Consider the following 21061-nt stretch of genomic DNA (forward strand, 5'->3'; position numbering starts at 1 on the left):
CAACCGACTGCGCCACCCAGGCGCCCCAATTTTTTTATTTTTTTAATGTTTATTTTTGAGAGGGAGAGAGAGTGCGAGCGGGGGCGAGGCAGAAAGAAGGAGACACAGAATCCAAAGCAGTCTCCAGGTTCTAGGCTAGTCAGCCCCAAGCCCGATGCAGGACTTGAACCCACAGACGGTGGACTGTGAGATCATGACCTGAGCCAAATTCAGACACATAACTGACTGAGTCACCCAGGTGTGCTGCCTTTTCATTTTAAATTATACTGTTCACCCAATTGTTTCTTGAACTATTTTAAAAACAACTTATTTTTGAAAATGTTGAAAAAATATATCTTTCAGGCTTATTAATGTTATAAGAAAATATGGATATTCATTAAGGTACATGGGTACAAAATAAAGCCAGTTCCTTTTTGATCTATCATGTTCTTATAAAGAAAATATAAAGGGAAAACCTTGCATTTGCTTCTATAGCTAAATAGCATCTAATATCTGGAATAGTCCTAAGACATGTGCAAGAATTAGATGAATAAAACTACAACATACAGAATAGTATGACAAAAAGATTTGAGAACATGACAAAAGATTTGAATAAATGGAGAGACATACCTCCATTTTGTCCTACTTAGACAAAGTAGGCTTAACTTATTTTAAGAGAGGTCAATTTGGTTTAAATTTATGCTATACACAGTGTATCATCAAAATCTTGATTTGTTATGGGGAGGGTAGTGAGGAATATGCCAAAATGATTCTAAATTTCAGTTTGAAGAATAAACATGCAAGTATAGTTGAAAGAATTCTGAAAAACACAAAATACTAAGAAGAAACATTGCCTAACCAGACATTAAAGTGTATCATAAAGTTTCCGAAATTAAAATAATATGGTACTGAGACACAGATGGTTAAACAAATTAACATCCCTTCTCAGACTCAAATACGTATAGGGATTTAGCATTTGAGAAAGTTAGAATCTTGAATCGGTGAGGAAAATCTGCATTAGTGAATAAGTGTTTCATACACAACCATTTGGGAAACTATAAAACTAATAGAAGAAAATATGGGTAGATTTTCAAGACTATATTGTGGTATATATCTTCACTGAAGATATTTTTATGTTACACTTTTTTTTTTTTTTAAGTTTATTTCCTGGCTCACATAACTGGAAAGTCTAGAGGGTATACTAGCTTTAGGCATGGTTGGATTCAGGGGCACAAACTGTCATTAAGGTTCTGCTTTCTTCCACTCTGGCTCAGTGTGGGGGGCCCTGTTGGTTCTAGCTTTTCGTCTTACAAAATTAAGCAACTTGGGTAAAGAGAGTTTCTCTTTCTCTACAGTACAGTTGACTATCACTGCACTACTTGAATCACATGACCATTCCTGAACCAATCGGTGGTGATAACCAGTTGGACCATGCTGGTTGATTAAGTCTGAATTATATGTCCATCCATGAAACTTAAGGCTGGATTAGACCGTGTGAACCAGATGGACTGAAAATAGGACACGTGGTTCCAAGAAACATCAGAGATGGAATGGAAGCTAGGAAAAAATTAAACTATATTTTGAGCTAAAGATTCACATGCAGTTGTAATAAATATAGAGTTCTTTTAATCCAGTTTCCCCTAATGGTCACATCTTGCAAAATTAACAGTATAATATCCCCAATCAGGATATTGACATTACTATAGTCAAAACACAATGTTTCCATCACCTTAGGGATCCGTCATGTTGCCGTCTTATAGCTATACCCACTTCCCTTCTGCTCTTCTGCCCTGTTAAACCCCGGCGGCCACTAATCTGTTCTCCATTTCTTAAGTTTTGTCATTTCAAGAATTTTATGTAAAAGAAATCATACACTTTGTAACCTTTTGGGATGGCCTTTTTTTCACTTAGCACAATTCTCATGTAGGTTCACGTAGGTTGTTACATGCATCAATATCCTTTTTATAGCTGTGATGTGTTCAATGCTGTGGATGTACTGCAGTTGGTGTAACCAGTCACCTGTTGAAGGACATCTGGGTTATTGCCAGTTTTTGGCTATTGGACATAAGTCTGCTGTGAACATTAGCATACAGGTTTTTGTATGACCACGGGTTTTCATTTCTCTGGGATAAATGCCCAGGAGTAAAATAAACATGGTTTTAGATGAAGGTTATTCCATCTTAAAGAACTCCTCCATACTTTTTAATAAGTTTTTCAAGGGTGTTCCTCTCTTCAGCTGAAGGGCTGATTATGAAAACAGAGTTAAGTAAGCAAAAAGAAAGTTTGGTAGAGCTTCAGAAATAGAATGGATTGGGACGCCTGGGTGGCGCAGTCAGTTAAGCGTCCGACTTCAGCCAGGTCACGATCTTGCGGTCCGTGAGTTCGAGCCCCGCGTCAGGCTCTGGGCTGATGGCTCGGAGCCTGGAGCCTGTTTCCGATTCTGTGTCTCCCTCTCTCTCTGCCCCTCCCCCGTTCATGCTCTGTCTCTCTCTGCCCCCCCCCCCCAAAAAAAAGAAATAGAATGGATGAACAAACAGCTAAAAAGACAATGGCCCATCATTGTGCTTTAATAATCCCTTAGGTTGATAAGTAAAGACAATTTCAAGCAAAATTCCATGAAGCATTAAGATTGCTTTGGAAGTTTTGAGATATGACTTGTGCCATCTGGGCTGTCTTGGAAACTTTGTATTCTTTAAGGTGATAGTTATATGAATGAGTTTAAAACTTCTTTTTCTCTAATAATTATATTTCCCTTCTACATGCAATAGTTTTAAAATTATTTAAACATTTTTGTAATATTTATTTTTATTTTTGAGAGAGACCGTGAGCAGGGGAGGGGCAGAGAGAGAGGGAGACACAGAATTTGAAGTAGGCTCCAGGCTCTGAGCTGTCAGCACAGAGCCCTATGCAGGGCTCGAACTCATGAGCCATGAGGTCATGACCTGAGCCGAAATCAGATGCTTAACTGACTGAGCCACCCAGGCACCCCAATAGTTTTAAAATTATTAAAATCAAATGTCACTGGAATTGTTTTAAATAGAGGTATGACTTAAGCTTTTATATTTGAAAACTCTTTTTTGCCCTACCTCAGTTTTCCTATAGAAAAGAGTGTTGTTTTTTTTTTGTTTTGTTTTTTGTTTTTTTTGGCCCTAGAATTGAGAATAATTGCATTCTGATAATGTTTTTGGAAAGTAATTTATTATAGTAAATTAGGAAACTTACACTTCTGCAGTTGAATCACACATTTTGAACATAGAATTTTAAAGCACATTTTTATTTGAGCCCAACACGTTCTTAATACAACCTGGCTAAGGTGACTGACAAACTCTATGTAATGTGCATTCGCTTCTATAAAACATTTTTATTATAGGATCTCACACACTTCAGAAACAGAGTAGAAAGTTATAACAATGTCAGAATCTGAATGATACCCATAGCAGTATTATTATAATTTAATATTCATTGAGTGCCAGCAGCAAGCTAGACTTTCTATAAAACACAGCAGGAAAGCTGGTTCCTGTCCTCTAAACAACCACCCTGTATATCAAATTAGTGTTGAGGCCTTTTGTTTCTTTATAAAAGCAAAGCACAAGAAGTTGCCATTTGAAATGGATAGAATGATTCTGATTAAATGGAAGCTCAAAAGGTAAAATAACTATAGTGCCATGCCTTACATACCATAGTGAAGAATTATTTATTGACCTAATCATGGACTGCTTATTTAGGCTTAAAATTTCATCAACCAGTTCACATCATTCATCTTATACTATTCATTAAGCCCTTGCCGTATGCAAAGCCAAGCAGAGAAAAGATATGAAGGTGGGAAAGTGTGTGATGTTGGGGGCAATGATAAATTGTCTGATGGGACCACACTGAAGGCATGAAACAGAAGTTCTTATGCAGGATGATTTTGGCTGCAAGTAACAGAAAATATGACTAACTGTGGCCTAAATAAATAGGGGTTTATTTTTTTCTCACATAGCAAGAGGCAAGATGATAGGTGGTTGCTGGGCTGGTTTCTCTTGTTCACAACGCTGTCAAGCATATAGACTCTGTATAGCTTTCCATTCTGTGTTCCTTCAAATTGCTGGCTCTTCCCTCCTCTGCTTGAGGCTGGGTGGTTTTTCACATGGTTGCCACAGCACCAGGCATCATTTCCACACAGGAAGAAGAGGGAAGAGGACGTTCCAGCCACATCTGTTCCCTTTATCAGGAAATATGGTCTCTCCTAGCTGCAAAAATGGGTGCAAAAATGACTGTCTTGCAAGGGGAAATGTTGTGATTATTGTCTTAGAATGATCATGATGAGTACCTACAGACTAGAGTTCTAACAGCAGAAACCAGGCGAATTAGCCCTTAGTGGTCAGCTTAGATAGTCCACAGAGGAGGAGGAAAATGAAGCTGGTGACAAAATCTTGGAGGCCTTTTAGGCAAGTTTAAGAGTTGAGGCTTTATTGACAAAGACCTAGTATTTGATGGGAGTCTCCTGTTAATGGACTGGGTGCTTGACTGTCCTCAACCATGGAATACTTCTCGGATTTTTTTTTTTTTTTTTTTTTTTTTTTGTGATTGAGAACTTTCTGGGTATCCCAGTTTTATTTCCTAGAAAAAATACTTGTCAAATAGGCATTAGAGAAGGAGTTTTATGCAACCTATTGAGCAAAATAACCAGAAAAATGTAAGAAAAGATGGATCTATTATTTACCCACCAGAAGCCAGATTTATCACGGAGCAGCCTATATGGCTTCAGAATTCCATAAATATTTGAGGGAAGGAGATTCAAGTGTCCCCTACATCCTGACAATCACAAGTGACTGGGAGGCTGTTTTGTCTTCCAACCCATGGACTGCCTGCCCTTAAGACGGTTTGTAAATACTCTGTCAACACATACTTCCTCAGTATCTCATGACTAAATAGGATGTGCAAATAACAATGGGATGCTTTTGGAATGTTATCTGTACACACAGAATTTGCCTGCCTATGTATTTAACTTACCATTAAAATCCCAATAATCTTTGACTTTATATGGCAGATGTGAGGAGGTCTAAAATACCATGACTTACAATATTTTGGAAAAACACTTTTAAGTGTTTCAGAGAAAATCTGAGCATTTAACTAGGCATTTTCCTACTTAGTGAATATGTATCTGTTTGGTATGGGAATGACAATTTGATGGTGAGTGGATTCTATCTTTTTCAGTATCACTTGGTGCGAATTTTTAGTCATTATGCAAATTAGCTAAAGCTTTGACTTTTTGGAGAATTGTTTCCTTTTTAGTTGCTCATTTTGATGTGTAATAAATTCTAGATCTTTGTAAGAAATGTGACCACTGGGGCACCTGGGTGGCGCAGTCGGTTAAGCATCCGACTTCAGCCAGGTCACGATCTCGCGGTCCGTGAGTTCGAGCCCTGCGTCAGGCTCTGGGCTGATGGCTCAGATCCTGGAGCCTGTTTCCGATTCTGTGTCTCCCTCTCTCTCTGCCCCTCCCCCGTTCATGCTCTGTCTCTCCCTATCCCCCAAAAAAATAAACGTTGAAAAAAATAAAAAATTAAAAAAAAAAAGAAATGTGACCACTGATGGCATCATTGTTTAAAAGCTAAACTTCATACGGGTTTCCTTATTTACAAATGAAAGGATACAGGGATATATACGAGAATATTCAGAGACCTGTGTAGGAAAAAGGTAGGGAGAGATCATTATGCCTTAACTTGATTCTATTTTACCATGTTCCGTTCCTGTGGCGATTCATTAAGACAGGTTAACCAGAAAGTAGAGTCCCTATGGCCATTTCATATCTAGAAGCAAAATTATGTAACTGTTGCTAAGACAGATTTAATCAACAGGAACCGAGGCTTGAGGCAATGACAGATAAACAGAGATAGAAGTACTGGTGACAATGTAATTAAGAACATCTGGTTATTTCTAACTGACCTTTCAAAAGGCCTTCCAAAAGCATTTTGTTAGGATTCCTGTACTGTCAATCTAACATAGGTTATGCTATTGTTTCATGAAGTATTGTTCTGCTATGTTCATTGGAAAGTAGCAACTTTAATCACTGGGGGCAAGCTAATGCATCATAGGTCCAGAATGTACATTTTTGGAGCAATCGTAGAAGGATCTAGGTATAAAGATTGTAGCTCTAGATGGTCACCTCAAAACCCCTGCATATCTAAGTTGTGTATAAACTTAATTTCTTATATTAAGATCTTTAGTATTATACGTGCATACATACTACCTTTTGTAGTAAAGGCATTTCTAGTTTGATCATTTCAATTTTCTCTGGATTGTTTAAAATTGTAAACACCGATATGTTTCTGTGAATAATGAAGACTGCAGTTGGGTGGTTAGAGATGTGCACAGAAGATATAATCCCAGGTGTCCCTTTAGGGCTGTGGAGTAGGACCCAAGTAGATGGTTGCTTCCTCCCTCTTCCGACCCTTTCCTCCTAGATAGCGTGCATTTCCTCTTTGGGTTGATATTTTTAAGAACTACTTAAGCCCTAGAATTAAACAATATTTGGCAAAAGAGAACACTGGACATAAGTGTTGGAAATAGCGAGCATGTCTTCCCACTTTTGACTCCAAATACTTTCCAATACCACAATCTTTTAGGCACCAGTTGATGCAATAAAACAACATAGCATTGTTGAATTGACATGTAGTTTCAGAAAGTGTTCAACTGGATTGCAAAGTGTAACCTAGGCAATTAAGAATAATGTTTTGTCTATGAAAGAACATTTATATGTTTATTTTGTGACTGGTTTTAATGGGACTACCCAGAGCAGAGCTCCATTTGATGATACTTCCCACATGTTTTTGACTAGGCTAAATGAGCTATTTCTGTTTTGAAGAGCACTGGATTGTTTATGAAGGGTGTTGGCCCATTAGAATTATATAACAAACATAGCAAGAATTTTCAAACCACCTTTGTATTCAAGTAGATAAATGTCAAAACCCTGCAAAAGGATCAGTGCTTACTCTGTGGGAAGGGTGGTGAGAGGAGCTTTCTTAGAAATAATGTGTTACTGAGGACTTTTATTCTCTGAAGTTCATGTATTATGTACAGTTAAGAAAGAGAAACACTTGGCTGATAGATGGAAGTGTCTTCTATTAGGATTTCATAATGTGTTAGGGGGATGCTAATGAACTTTCCACCTGGAATACTGCATGTGAACTGTTTGTGGAGGGGAAAAAATAACATAAGTTATGGGATTTTATAAATTGCTTGACATAACATGTTCTAACTTTAGGCTTGTCTGTCTTCAAATATCTCTTAAGGAGCAAAGCTATATATAAATGAGACCATGTATTTTGGAAGACTGGTTACAGGAATAATGCATGTCATTTTCATTATCTTCAATGTCTAATTTACCGGGACTAAAGAAAGTGATGGGTTTTTTGTTGTTGTTTGTTTTTTGATTTTGTTTTGTTTTGTGATAGGATTAACATTTGCAGGCTTTGCCAGTTACCCAGGGACAGGAATTCTATAGCTTCCAGAGCACATAGGACTCTCTCCTAATTGAGGAGAGTCAGGCTTGATTTACAGTGGTAGCCAGGTCCAAAAAGGAAAACAAACATCAGATCTGGATTCACTCTAGATTACAAAGATTACAATCTGCCAGTTAATGTTGTGCTGGTGGATCTAGCTTAAAAAGGTGGTGTGTGTGTGTGTGTGTGTGTGTGTGTGTGTGTGTGTGTGTGTGTAGGTGTAGAGATAGTTTTGGCTATCACGGGTGACTTCTTGTTTTGTTGGACTTGCTGAATGAATAGCCTTATAGAAAAGAGCCCTGTCCTGTTTATCAGGTTTCTTTAAACTCCTTTTTCTCAGTGCTATCCAGAATGCATTTGCTATTATTCTCTTGTGTGTCAACATGCCTTCTTTCTTGAGCATAGCAAACAAGGCAGCCTCCCTTCAAATGTAATCCAACCCCTTAAGGGCAAATTTTTTGTCATCATTTATGTGGATAATTACAGGTATTCCTGCTGTAATTTACAAAATTATAGGAAGTTTAATTTTTCTTAGTTGTGGGTTTTCATCACAGAAAGTCATCTGACCAGTTCCAATGCTTCACTCTCAAATCCACTGTAATATATTAATTTTTGACTTTGAATCGCAGCGCTACTATTCTCTACAGTCACGATGGGTAGGAGCACATGGTAGATGAGATAGAAGAGTTTACACTCAAAAAAGCAATGACGGTCCTCCAGGAAATTCTGATTTGAGTCTAGCTGAAGTGTTTTGTTTTTGATTGATTTTTGCCACCGAGATTCAGCATCTCATGAGCAGTTTACCACAAACCTTAAAAGTTATGTATTGTGAGAATAAAGGATTGGCTATTTCTCCCTAGATCCTCCCAGTGCGTTAGTTTGTAGACAGAAAGTTTCAAATGCAAATAAAATATAAGTAAATAAATAGTAAATTTTAATCCTATTTTATTCCAGAAATAAGATTTCCTTTAATCATAGTAACATTCCATTTTCCTTTTCTGAAATCATACATTTTGTTACCAGAATGTGTTTTGTATAAAAGAGGTTAAAATAAATCATTAGATGGTTTTAAGGAAGTCACAGTACAATTGAATGTACAATTTAAAACATAGTCTAAGTGTAAATGCTGTGTGTGTGTATGTGTTTAAATTTCCCATTGGTTATTTCACATAACAGTAATCAGAGTCATTGGCAATACATTTTTTGAAGGGCTTTTCTACAGGGAGCAAAAGTAAAGAGAAATTTTGAAAGCCATCTTGATTTCACCTGTATTCTGATGTGGCCAACCTAGATAAGAGGATACAGGGAAAAGTTGACAAGAACGTTTTTTTAATTTAAAAAAAAAAAACAAACCTTCTTTGGCACAAGGATAAGTGAGATGTATCTCCTAAGTGACCCAAGGAAAGAGAGGGAGGGTTTTTTTTTTGTTGTTGTTATTACTGTTCTCAGGAAGAAATCTTCAGAAATACTTACAACAGGACCAGGCATTTATTAAACAAAATATTTACATTCTCCCTGCCTACACCTTTCCTGTAGGAGATGAGGGAATGTGTAACATTATCAGGGCCAGTATATCCTCAAGAAACATTTGTTTTAAGAGATTTTTGCCTATCTCCTTTGCTATATATTCTAACCACATTTCATCTTTTCTAGCACATCGAGGTAAAATTTTCTGTATGTTTGTGGCTTGAAAGTATTAAAGAGTTTTCTTTAAACTGATAGTATATTCTCTAATGACTAAGCTAACATGTAAGATAATACATATCTAATTAATGTAATTTGTCAGATTAATGACTTTAAGCAAGTCATGTTAAATTTAAAAATAGTAATGCATGCCCGTTGCAGCTAACTTAGAAGATAAAGGCATGGAGAAGTAATGGCTATGCATAGTTACATACCTTTTATTTCACCAAATTAAATTAAAAGGGGACCAAGCATCTGTCCATATGTTGATCTAGTATCTCATTTGAGGTTCTCCCTCTGTGAGCAGGAAGAGCCCTGGTGTTAAATCTATCTGTGGGATTTCCTGCTGCCATTTTTCCTGCTGTACTCCTGTGGCTCTGTAAAAGGATCATCTTTCTTTAGATGACCACCTCTCATTGACACTGCAGGAGAATGTTATTCATGCTGTCCTTGTTCATCGGATGTTCATGAGATAGCTTTCAATCCAGGTTGCTTCTCCTTGAGGTCCAGGGTTTATACAGTTCCTGGCACCCAGCAACTTGACTCCCTGGGTCAATTTTATTTGAAGGGACTCTAGCTTCTACAAGTCCTGGCACAAGAGTGGTATGCGGTCTGCCTAGTATGACCTACAAACACATCCATTTTTTCCACTCTGGGAAGTCATCTGAGCTCTTTTCTTCTGAGCCTTCAAAGTACACATGAATTCCTAAGATCACTCGTCCCCTATGGCTGACTTGCTGGTATTTGTTTCACAAGAGAAAGGGAAAAAAAAATTAAACCACAGATGGAAGCATTAGTGTGGCATCATTTTTAAGCAAATAAAAATCCCTCAATACTATATTATCCATCCTACAGAAGGATAACCACCATCAGAGTCACTAGGCAAGGCAATAACAGAGGGTACTCTTGGTGGAGTCCTTTTAACTGGCTTCCCTTGGTGTTGTGCTCTGTACAGCTTTCATGGCTCTGCGAATTAATGTAATTATTTCCTTTTCATTTATTTTTCTATGCAAATTAGTAAATATGCATAACCTTGTAACAGCACCTTTTTTTTTTTTTTTTTTTTTTTTTTTTTAACAAGTGCTATGGGGTTGGCCATCTGAGACTAAGGCAGTCAAATGACCCTCCTCGGCATATCTCTGAGTACACAGACTTAGACTCTGCCAGAGGAAATTTGGGCAGCATTTTTATACAGAAGTTTCATAGAAACAGGATTTCCTATGAGGAAACCTCAGCCTTGGGATAATTTTTAGTTTAAAAGTTATTAAAGCATCCAGTAGGATGGACTGGGATGATACTGAACAAGTTCAGATGTCCATAAAATGCAAAGGAATGCCCTGCTATCTGATAAGCAGCACATCTAGAGGTTAAGTTAAAATACTAATAGGAAAATGTAGCGAGGGAAGATTGGTTCTGATTCTCCAAGGAGCTTAATTCAGAACCTTTTGGAACCCTATCATTTTGAATAAAAGTGTATGTGTGCATTAACCCAAAGAGTTGCAGCTTCGGGAGCTCAAGCCAGATTTGACATAGGAGTATCCTTTGATGTAATTAAGAACTCCTTTTTCTGGACTGAAGTCTGAGCTGGAAATTCTGGCAAAGCCCAGAGGAGGTGTTTCTGTTCAAGCCCATCTTTATAGGCTACTTTGGTTCTGCTGCAGCTATAGTGGTATGCAAGGACCCCAGGAATACCCAGTATGTAATCTATACAGGAGGCTGCATCAGGCATGGCTATCGAGTCTCCAGCACTGAAAACAAAACATCAATACAGAAGGAAGTTCTGGAAGAACAAGCATCAACAGGGCAGTCATCATGCAGTCATCCAACCTACAAGGGATCAAGGGGCAAGATGAGAGCAAACAATGTTGGTCCTCTGAATAGAATAAGCATCATGGGAATAATTGGACATACTAGGGAAAAGAATTCAAAAAGATACTGGGAGACTTGGAGTTGTGCTTTGAAATATACTGCAGTCTGTTTGTATCCCAAGCTGGGGAAGAAGAGGATACCAATTACATATTCAAACTTCATGGTATATACGTAAAACTTTAAATTGTGGGTATTTTCCAAATCATCAAAGGTTTTTCAAAATCGAGTTTGAATGGCTTCATAATAGTCCATCCTATGGTGTGAAGAGATCTTTCTAAGCTCAATATGTAATGAATGAGAAAGATAGCCACATCATACAATGTGATCCCAAAGGAGTCTAATACATAGTGAACAATGTACGTAGTGACCAGAACATAAGATTGGAGTCAGAGACTTGACTTCAAATCCACGTTCTCCTCTTTTTGGCTGTATGATTTTGCTAAAGTTATTTAAACTTTCAAATTATTTAAAACTTGCTGTGCCTTAATTTCTTCATCTGCAAAATGGGGATAACCCTATCTCCTTCACAGCGGGGATGAGAGGAGGAAATAAAATAGTGCTTATTTAAAAAACTAAATAACCATGAACAACAAATACAAGGTGGTTGTTGTAATATTTTCTACGTGGGCAAACTAATTCTTCAACTTCTCATTTTAGTAGGGTTTAAATTTATACTATTAATGTAGCTGTTAAATAAGGCATATACTTTTTGGTTTTTAAAAGTCCTTTATGTTAAAAAGTGCCCAAAGGAAAACTAACTAAATACACATTTCTGCTGTGATACCATCTCTCTCCAAATATCATTGCACAATTGTTGGTTTGCAACATTGCATTGGCTTAAAAAAAAAAAAAAAAGAAATGCAACATGTTAAAGCAAATATTCCAAGTAAACAAACTGCATTTATAACTCAGAAGTCAATGTGGCTAATACCACAATGGAAAATCTTACAAGATAAATAACTCTTATTAATTTTTGCTTTTTAAAAATTTATGTTTACACATACAGTATTCCTTTCACTCTAGATTTCCAAATTGCAGAGCAGAGAATTAAAACTATTTGAAAAACCTCTTAGGATAAGGGTATTCGTGGTTCTCAGAATAGAGATGGCCCTTGGCTTGGTGTCTGAGCTAGTTCATGGCATGGTGAGGGCTTACCTTTTAACTTTTTTTTTTTTTTTTTTTTTTAAGGGCAAGTGAGATTAGCATTTGACATACTAAACAGTATATTTAAAGAAATTCTTTTTGAGTTGACACCATGTTACATTAGTTTCAGGTGTACAACATACTGATTCAACTTCTCTGTTAAGCTCTGCTTACAAGTGCAGCTACCATCTGAATAGTATATAAATAGATGATAAAACTACCCATAATCCCATCAGAGATAATTACTAGACACATGTGAGTCTTTAAAAAAAAATGCATTTATACCCATTTTACTCAGTTTTTTAAAAAGGATTATTTATTTTGAGAGAGAGGGAGAGACAGAATCCCAAGCAGGCTCACGATCTGTGAGATCATGACCTGAGCCGAGATCAAGAGTCGGACACTCAACCGACTGAGCCACCCAGGCGCCCCTAATTTACTCAGTTTTATCTGCTATAAAAAGTACTGTTGACCACGTGGCTTATAAAGAATGGAGGTTTATTTCTCACTGTTCTGGCGGCTGGAATTCCAAGATCAAGGTCCCAGCATGGGTGGATTCTGATGAGGGCTCTCTTCTGGGTTGCAGACTGCTGACTTTTCATTGTATCCTCACTTGGGGGAAAGAAAGCCATGTAGCTCTCCCAACTCTTCTAAAGGCGCATTAATCCCATTCAAGAAGACTCCAGCCTCATAACCTGATTACCTCCTAAATAGGATCACATTTAGAATTAGATTCAACAGATGAGTTTAGGGGCACAAAAATAGTTCATAACAACACTTATATATACACATCTATTTAAAGCAGAAGCTCACTCATTTGTAATTTTCATTTATCAACCTAGCAATGTGTTTTAAACATTTGTCCATATCATCGTTTTTTTCTTTACATTTTTAATATCCAAAGACTTCCACTGCATGAATAAACCACAATTTATTTACCCAATCTTCTATTATTAATCTTTTAACTTTTTACTTATTTTCACCAATTATGAATAGTATTTTCACAAACATTTTTTGTGGCTAACTCTTTACACACATGTGTGGTTTTTGTTCAGAGGGAAATTCTGGGTCGAAGGTGATATGCAAAAATAATAGAAGTGTTGGATGCATGTTACAAATTGTCTTCCAAAAGCAAGTTACAAAATGACATTTTTTCCTCTAGTCCTTCAGTGTGTATTTCCCCAAAGCCTCAACTGCTGATTACTATTTCTCTTAAAAAAACAAACAAAATTTTATTAAATCAGTGAGACTAAAAAGCATATATTTTACATTTGTCCTTATTCAATTGTGTGATTATATTTTCTTGTGTTTGTCTATTACTGGTTTGCAAAGGTATCCCACGTGAATATGCAAATGTTAAAGTGCTTAAGTTCAGATCTGTTTTCCTGCTTTTATTATTAAGGCTTTACTGTTCTCAGCCCCTTTCTATAGGCTCTCACACAGTTCCTTAAGTGAAGTAGTCCTATTTTAACTTACAAGGAAGTGAAAATTGAGTCACCATGGGAGTTCAAATGGTAGATCAAATTCATGATTTATGCCCTTTTGAAAAGGGCTTGCTCAAATTCAAAAATCCATCAGCATACATCACCTTACATTATTCCTGTACCTTTCACCTATGGATCAGGTGGGACTAAAAAAGTAAATGTAAATATTATGATTCATCCTTCAGAGATCTAGAATGGTGCATGGAAAGAGTCTTTAAAGTTCTAGTTCAACTATTTGGTCGGTTTACAGAGGGAGAAGGTAAAACTTGGTGAGGTGACTTGGTGTCATGGAGAACCTCTAGACTTTAGAGTCAAAACCTGTGTTCAAATCCTGGTTCTGTCTCTTGCCAAAAGTAAATAGGAAAATGTACTCAACCTCCTGGAGCTTCAGTTTTGCCATTTCTGACACATGTTTAACATTAACTGGCTCACTTGACTATTGTGAGGTCAGTTCCTTTCCTGTCCCCTAATGACTTACCTGGAGTCACTTACCTAGTTAACTGGACAAGACTGACTAGAGCCCTTATCTCTTGATTATTCACCCTATGCTCGGTTCACTATATCCCAGATCTTGAAGCACAGCATATCTAGGCGCAGCATTTTAATTAAAAATATGCTGGAAAGAAACACAGGTGTTGTGAATACTCTTGTTTGAGCCAATCTTCTGTCAGTGCTGTCCAGTGACAGACTACCAGGCACACACCTATGATTGGACAAGATGGATTTATTACTGGGTGCCAGGAAGGAGACCTTCCTTAGGAAAACATGGGGCATTTCAGTAGAAATTTTTGAAAGGATTATCATAGGATTGGGACTAACAAGTGATTTGGGGGGATGGTTTAAGGAAGTGGCTTTGTCCTGGTTTGGATGTTATCAGGAGTTGGGGATAATTCTGGGCATTTTCAAAAATCTTGTGTATGAGGTGATAGAAGTAAAGTGAGGCTAAAATCAGAATTGGGAAAGGAGCATCAGTTTAGGATATGGAGATGTTTGGTATTTCTGTGGTTTGCACAATGACCTTGTTTCTGTGCTTAGAGAAGTTATGAAATAGTCTTGTTTTTATTCATCAGGGTCACTGATGGTGATTTGGAAGGTTGTCTGTGGTCCACAGTAGAATACCAAGGCCTATATGTGAGTGCTGCACTAGCCCTTAACAATTTAAGGCCTAGCTTTAAGTGTCAGGCCAGTTTTTGAATTTCTGAAGTTGCTTTTATTTTTCTCTTTGCATCTTCTCTCTTGTCACTTTTAGGCCAACAGTGACTCTGGGAAAAAATTCTGGCCAAAGAGATACAAACATGTTCTGGGAGCTTTCTGTTAAAGCAGGATATTACCTGTTAAAACAGATATTGGCACCATCCCTTCTTGCTGTCCTATCCTCTTCCCCCTCCTTGGTGGAGAGGGGATATATTTATAGAAGCTGCAGCTGCCTTTTTGTAATAATGAGGGAAGGTCAAGGAAAGCTGAGTCTTTGGCATGATTGATCTGCTGAACCAATCTAGCATTGGTAACTGGATTTCTCTGTATGGGGAAAAAAAGAAAAACACTCCCTAATTTAACAAAACACAACACTTTACTTAGGTTGTTTGTTACCTGTGGTTGAAAGCTTTCCTAAAATATTAGGTATCCATGTTTATATTTACTAAACTAGATACTCTTCTGGCAGCCAAATTTTTATAATGGCTCAGAGAATATTCTATTTGGAAATATATAGGCTGGAAATACCCCCTACCCCCCCCTTTTTAAAATAAGGCTTATGTTAGGTGGAAAACTTTTTTTCTGCTTCATAGGGTTTGTCATTACTTCATTCAGATGCAATTGCTTCCTTGGTTTCAGAAACCTGCATAAAAATGAAGGCTTTAGAAACCTTCCAGATTGAGTTCAACAGAAAGAAGTGTGGGTACATTTTTGTAGACTTGATTATCGAAAAGGTGAATACAGCTGTAAACCCAGTTGTTGGATAATTGTGACTTCACCATTGCAATTTTCTGTGCTTACAGAAGTGAGTCCCTACAGCCATTTCAATTTGTTAAGCTTAACAATGTATTGGTTGGTTTTAATGATCATTGACTAAGGGGTAGGAAGAATTCCTGTCCTCCTAGAGGGATAATTCCCTAGCGACTCTGTACCGCTGTGGTTAGCGGGTTAGACCCCACAGTACAGAATCAATGCCCACTGGAAAACTGATAATGTGTTGAGAGGTGAGGATGAGGACAATACCTAATTACTGTTAATATTTAGTGTGTAAGAAAACTAAACACAGGGGCCAGTAGGAATTCAATGTCTGCTAGATTCTGAATGTGAGAGGTCTTAACGAAGGATAAAGGTTCAGAGAAACTTCATGTATTGACGTTCAGGACTCCTATATTGAAAATTATGTGTCTATGGTCAATAAACTTAATCCACCAACTGGGAATTATTCTACAGGTGTTTCTTATCTCTCTCTTTACCTTACACATAGTGGGTGCAAAATAGTTCAAGAAATGGTTGAAAATGCATTAAAATTTGGCTCTGCCAAATGGCTTTGCAATAGTGAGAGTAATAATTTATCAAAATATTTTTTATAAACAGTAAATTACTCATCAGGTAACAATTCAACTACTACATTACTGAGTAAAATATATTAACGCTAACAGTGGTGAATATAAACTATCCAGATGCAAGGCAATTGAATAATTGATGAGGAAGATCCTTGTCCACTTAATTAAAAAGAATGTGCATCTTGAACTACTTGCCTGTGCCAGGAAAATGTGTCAGTGCGTGAAGCAGACCAGTGTCTCATTTTCAAGAAAAACTTAAACAATGAGAAAATAACTTCACAACATAAGTTTTATAGTCTACACTCAAAATGTTTGTAAAAGACTGATTTCTTTCTTCCAGTTCTTGTGTACACACATGCAGTGAATTCATCCAGATGAAATGATTCCTACAAACAGGCCACTGAAGGGTTATCTGTTGCAGGTATGTGTTGAAATTATAGGTATTATACACTTTCATGAATTTAAGAGAAATTCACTAAAAGAGGAACATGCAGAATCTGTTTTGTGGTAGTTCTATTCGGAATGATTGTCGTTTGGTACGTTTCTCAGAGTTCCTCTCTATTTTGTGTTCTCCAGGAAAGATGCTCTTTGAAATGGATAGGAATTGCATCCTGGGAAAGATACTGCAAAAGAGGTTTAGAAAGTTGTCTGGTCTTCTATTTTGGTGTTTTTATGGTACTATCAATCTTCCCACAAAATAAAGTTCTGGTGAAGTATGTGTCATGATGAACTTCTTTTCAGAGCATGAATGAATGAAAGAACAAACTCTCAGCCTTTATTTAGAAGTAGATTTGCCAGCCACTTCTCTCTCAATCTGTTAAAAGCTGTATAAGGGCAGGGAAAGAGGCAGTTAAAATCAGTGAAATAAGTACTCAATTACATGTATCAAATCTGCAGTGAACAAAGGAGTGGACTTATTTTCTGGAGTGATATTTGAGATCACTCTTAAGGAAGAAGTAGAAGTTCTCCAGGTGGACACAGGAGTAGGGGGACAGAACAAACCATTTCACACTGTGGACAGCGACATTCTTAAAAAGGGCCATGGAGCACATCAGGCTGTGTGCTGACAGCCTGGAGCCTGTGTAGGATTCTCTGTCTCCCTCTCTCTCTGCTCCTTCCCTGCTTATGCACACGTGTTCTCTCTCACTCTCTTAATCTCCCTCTCTCAAAATAAAGAAACATTAAAAAAATAAAAAGGCCCATGGAAGACAATGGAATGAATGTTAATGAGTACATTATGTTAAGACTCTTAAGTCTTGGCTTTTTCCCCCTTTTTTTTCTGGCAGAAAGACGGGTAATGAGAGGATTTTATGCAGGTTGTTCAGAAGTAGATCATGCAGGCATTGAATGACATGCTAAGGTCTTTTGATTGTGTCCTGGGTCATCGTATGTAAGCTTCACGGAGGCAGCAATCATGCCTACCTCGCCCAATGCAACAATCTTGGTGACGGGAAAGTGGCTGGAATTGTGTATTTATTAAGGGAATGACCAATAAGCCATTAAAGAATTTTCAGAAAAGGAGCAACTAATTAAGATTTAAATTTTGGGGGCGCCTGGGTGGCTCAGTCGGTTAAGTGTCCGACTTCAGCCAGGTCACGATCTCGCGGTCCGTGAGTTCGAGCCCCGCGTCGGGCTCTGGGCTGATGGCTCGGAGCCTGGAGCCTGTTTCCGATTCTGTGTCTCCCTCTCTCTCTGCCCCTCCCCCGTTCATGCTCTGTCTCTCTCTGTCCCAGAAAGAAATAAACGTTGAAAAAAAAAATTAAAAAAAAAAAAGATTTAAATTTTGGGAGCATCACTGATAGCAGTGGGAACATGGAAGAGAAGGGTGTATTTTCTATTGCTGCTGTAACAAATTACCACAAATTTAGTGGCTTAAAACTACATGATTTTATTGTGCTACAGTTCTTTGGGTCCGAAGTTTGACCTGAGTCTCACTGGACTAAAATCAGAGTGTTGGCATGGTTTTCCTCCTCTTGGGAGGCTCTAGAGGAGAATCCATTCTTTGCCCATTCCAGCTTCTACAGGCTGCCTATGTTCTCAGCTCATGGCCTCTTTCCTCTGTCTTTCTGCCTCCACATTGCATCTCTTGAACCCTTTTCTGTCTTCCCATCTATCTCTTAGTGCATTCCAGAAAGGGCTCATGTGATTATATTGAGCCCACCTGGATAATCCAAGATAATCTCCCTTTGTCGGAGTCCTTGATCTTAATCACATCTGCAAAAGTCTCTTTTGCTATGTAAGATATATTCACAGGTTCTGGGGAATAGGAAGCCATTCTGCCTATCACAAGGGGCATGAAGGTACTTCATAGCACTAGAAGTAGAAGACTGGTAAGGAAAATGATTGTGCCCGGATAAGCTAATCGACCAAAACTGTTTTTGCTTGTCTTCTTTGGCAGAAAGGTAGGCTACATTTTAATACTTTCTTTGCACTTAGTTGTAGCCAGTAAGAATGAGTTCTGGCCAAGAGGAGTTATGTATGTTTTCTGTGGTCCTGGCCCAAAGAACACCTGTCACTCAACCCTCCATGCTCTTTTCTTCCTCACCGGCTGGCTGGCTGGCTGGCTGGCTGTGGAAGGATCCAGCAATTTCTTTGAGGCCTCCAGGAATAGTAGAATCTCTAGCTAGAGACAACTGGGTTCTTTTGTGGAGCAGAGACCCCTACCAAAGCACGTTGCACTATGATTTGCATGATAAACCTTTATTATGTTAGTCTCTGAAATTTAAGAAGTGTTTGCTACAGTAGATAGCCTAACTTGACTGATCTTGAAATTTGCACCTAGCGGTGGGGTGCTGCTGTAACAATAAATGGGACACTGATTTAGTGTTCGGCCAGTGGGTGGTGAGAACCCTAATATTAGGGGCTTGAAATATGGTAACCCATGTTTTAAATGGGAAAAACCTTGGATGTTGTCTGGAAGCCCATAAGCCACAATTTGTGCTTAAAAATCTTATAGATTTAAGATAGTGATTCTTTTTTTTTTTTTTTTTAATTTTTTTTTTTCAATGTTTATTTATTTTTGGGACAGAGAGAGACAGAGCTTGAACGGGGGAGGGGCAGAGAGAGAGGGAGACACAGAATCGGAAACAGGCTCCAGGCTCTGAGCCATCAGCCCAGAGCCCGAGGCGGGGCTCGAACTCCCGGACCGCGAGATCGTGACCTGGCTGAAGTCGGACGCTTAACCGACTGCGCCACCCAGGCGCCCCAAGATAGTGATTCTTAATTCTGGCTCCATATTAGAATCACTTGGAGAATTGTAAAAAACTATCCATGCTTAGACCCCACTCCCAGAGGTTCATATAAAAGTTTATTTTTGAGAGAGAGTGCACAAGCACGAGTGCAAGTGGGGGAGGGGCAGAGAGGGAGACAGAGAATCCAAGGCAGGCTCTGCGATGTCAGCACAAAGTCCAGTGTGGGGGGCTCCGGAACTGAGATCATGACCTGAGCCGAAGTCGGATGCTCAACCCACTGAGTCACTCAGGCACCCCAGAGATTCTGACTTAATTCCTCTGTGTGTATGTGTTGGAGAAGGAGAAGGGACGTTAGTATTATTTTAACAGTTTTCCAGGTAATTCTGATATGCAGGCAAGCTTGAGAACCAAAATTCTGGGGGAGATATTGGAATTGTTTTTCTCTAAAGTTCCAAATAGTAAATATTTTGGGCTTTGAGAGCAATATCATGTTTGTGACAAGGACTCAGATCCTGCTGTTACAGCACGAAAGCCACCATGACGATATGTAAGAATATGGATATGGCCATGTTCCAATAAAACTTTATTTACAAAATAGGCATGCAGCTGGATTTTACCTGTGGGCCACTGTTTGCTGATTCTCTCTCTAGGACCATGATTTTCAAAAACTTTCGTCTCAGGACTCATTTACCTTTTTAAAAACTGAGGATCACAAGAAGTTTTTGTTTATGGGTTGTATCTAGCAAGAATTACCATATTAATATCAAAACTGAAAAGTTAATATGCTAATGAATTGAAAATAATCGTGAATCTATTATGTCAACAGAAGCAATATATTGGTAAAAAAAAGTGGCGTTGTTTCACATTTTTTCAAAACTCTATGTTGTCCAGCTTAATAGAAGCCAGAGAGATTTTCATTTGCTTTTTCATTTACTCTGTTGTGATATGTTGTTCTTGTTGAAGTACATGAGGAAAATCTGGCCTCACACAGATATGTAGGTATTTCTTGTTGGAAGACCAATCTCCTTCTGAAGGAGTATTTTAATAGCCTTTTCAGATAATTGAGGATATGTTTTAATACCATATAATGATTCAGCAAGTGATAATTTAAGTTGATTGCCATGTGGAATCTGAAACTATATCAAGGAACTTCTCCCACACTATTGCATTAAAATCTATTGGTTTACTTGTTCTTGTAAGGGATCTCTTACCTATGCCTGATTTTGTAATATCTTACATTGGTTACTTAGGAAATATTGTTTCATGGATTTGTACCTTTGGCGCACTTCATTATACACTGTTTCTAAAAATTGCATTTGTTAATATCAGTACTGATCTCTTCAGAAAAGTCTTTAAGGATTCAGAAGCTGGCGAGCACATGGTGGAGGATACAATTTTTCCAAAATTCTAATTTTTACTTGAAAGCTGAAGTTTTATCATTGGCAACAAATACTGTCAGGTTGTTCGCCTTCAAGTGACAGGCTCACTTCATTTATTTTCAAGAAACCGACTGCCAAATACCCAAGTCTGAATAACCATATTTTGTTTATCACTTGTTCCCTCAAGTAAAAATGGTGTTCCATGAAAAAGAGAGGAGTTCAGTTCGCAACTCAAACAATCACATATTGCTTTCCCTCCAGACAGCCATTGTATTTTGGTATGCAGCAAAAGTGCTCTATGTGTTCTTT

The sequence above is a fragment of the Prionailurus viverrinus genome, chromosome B1 (assembly GCF_022837055.1).
Source record: "Prionailurus viverrinus isolate Anna chromosome B1, UM_Priviv_1.0, whole genome shotgun sequence".
Classification (NCBI taxonomy): Eukaryota; Metazoa; Chordata; class Mammalia; order Carnivora; family Felidae; genus Prionailurus; species Prionailurus viverrinus.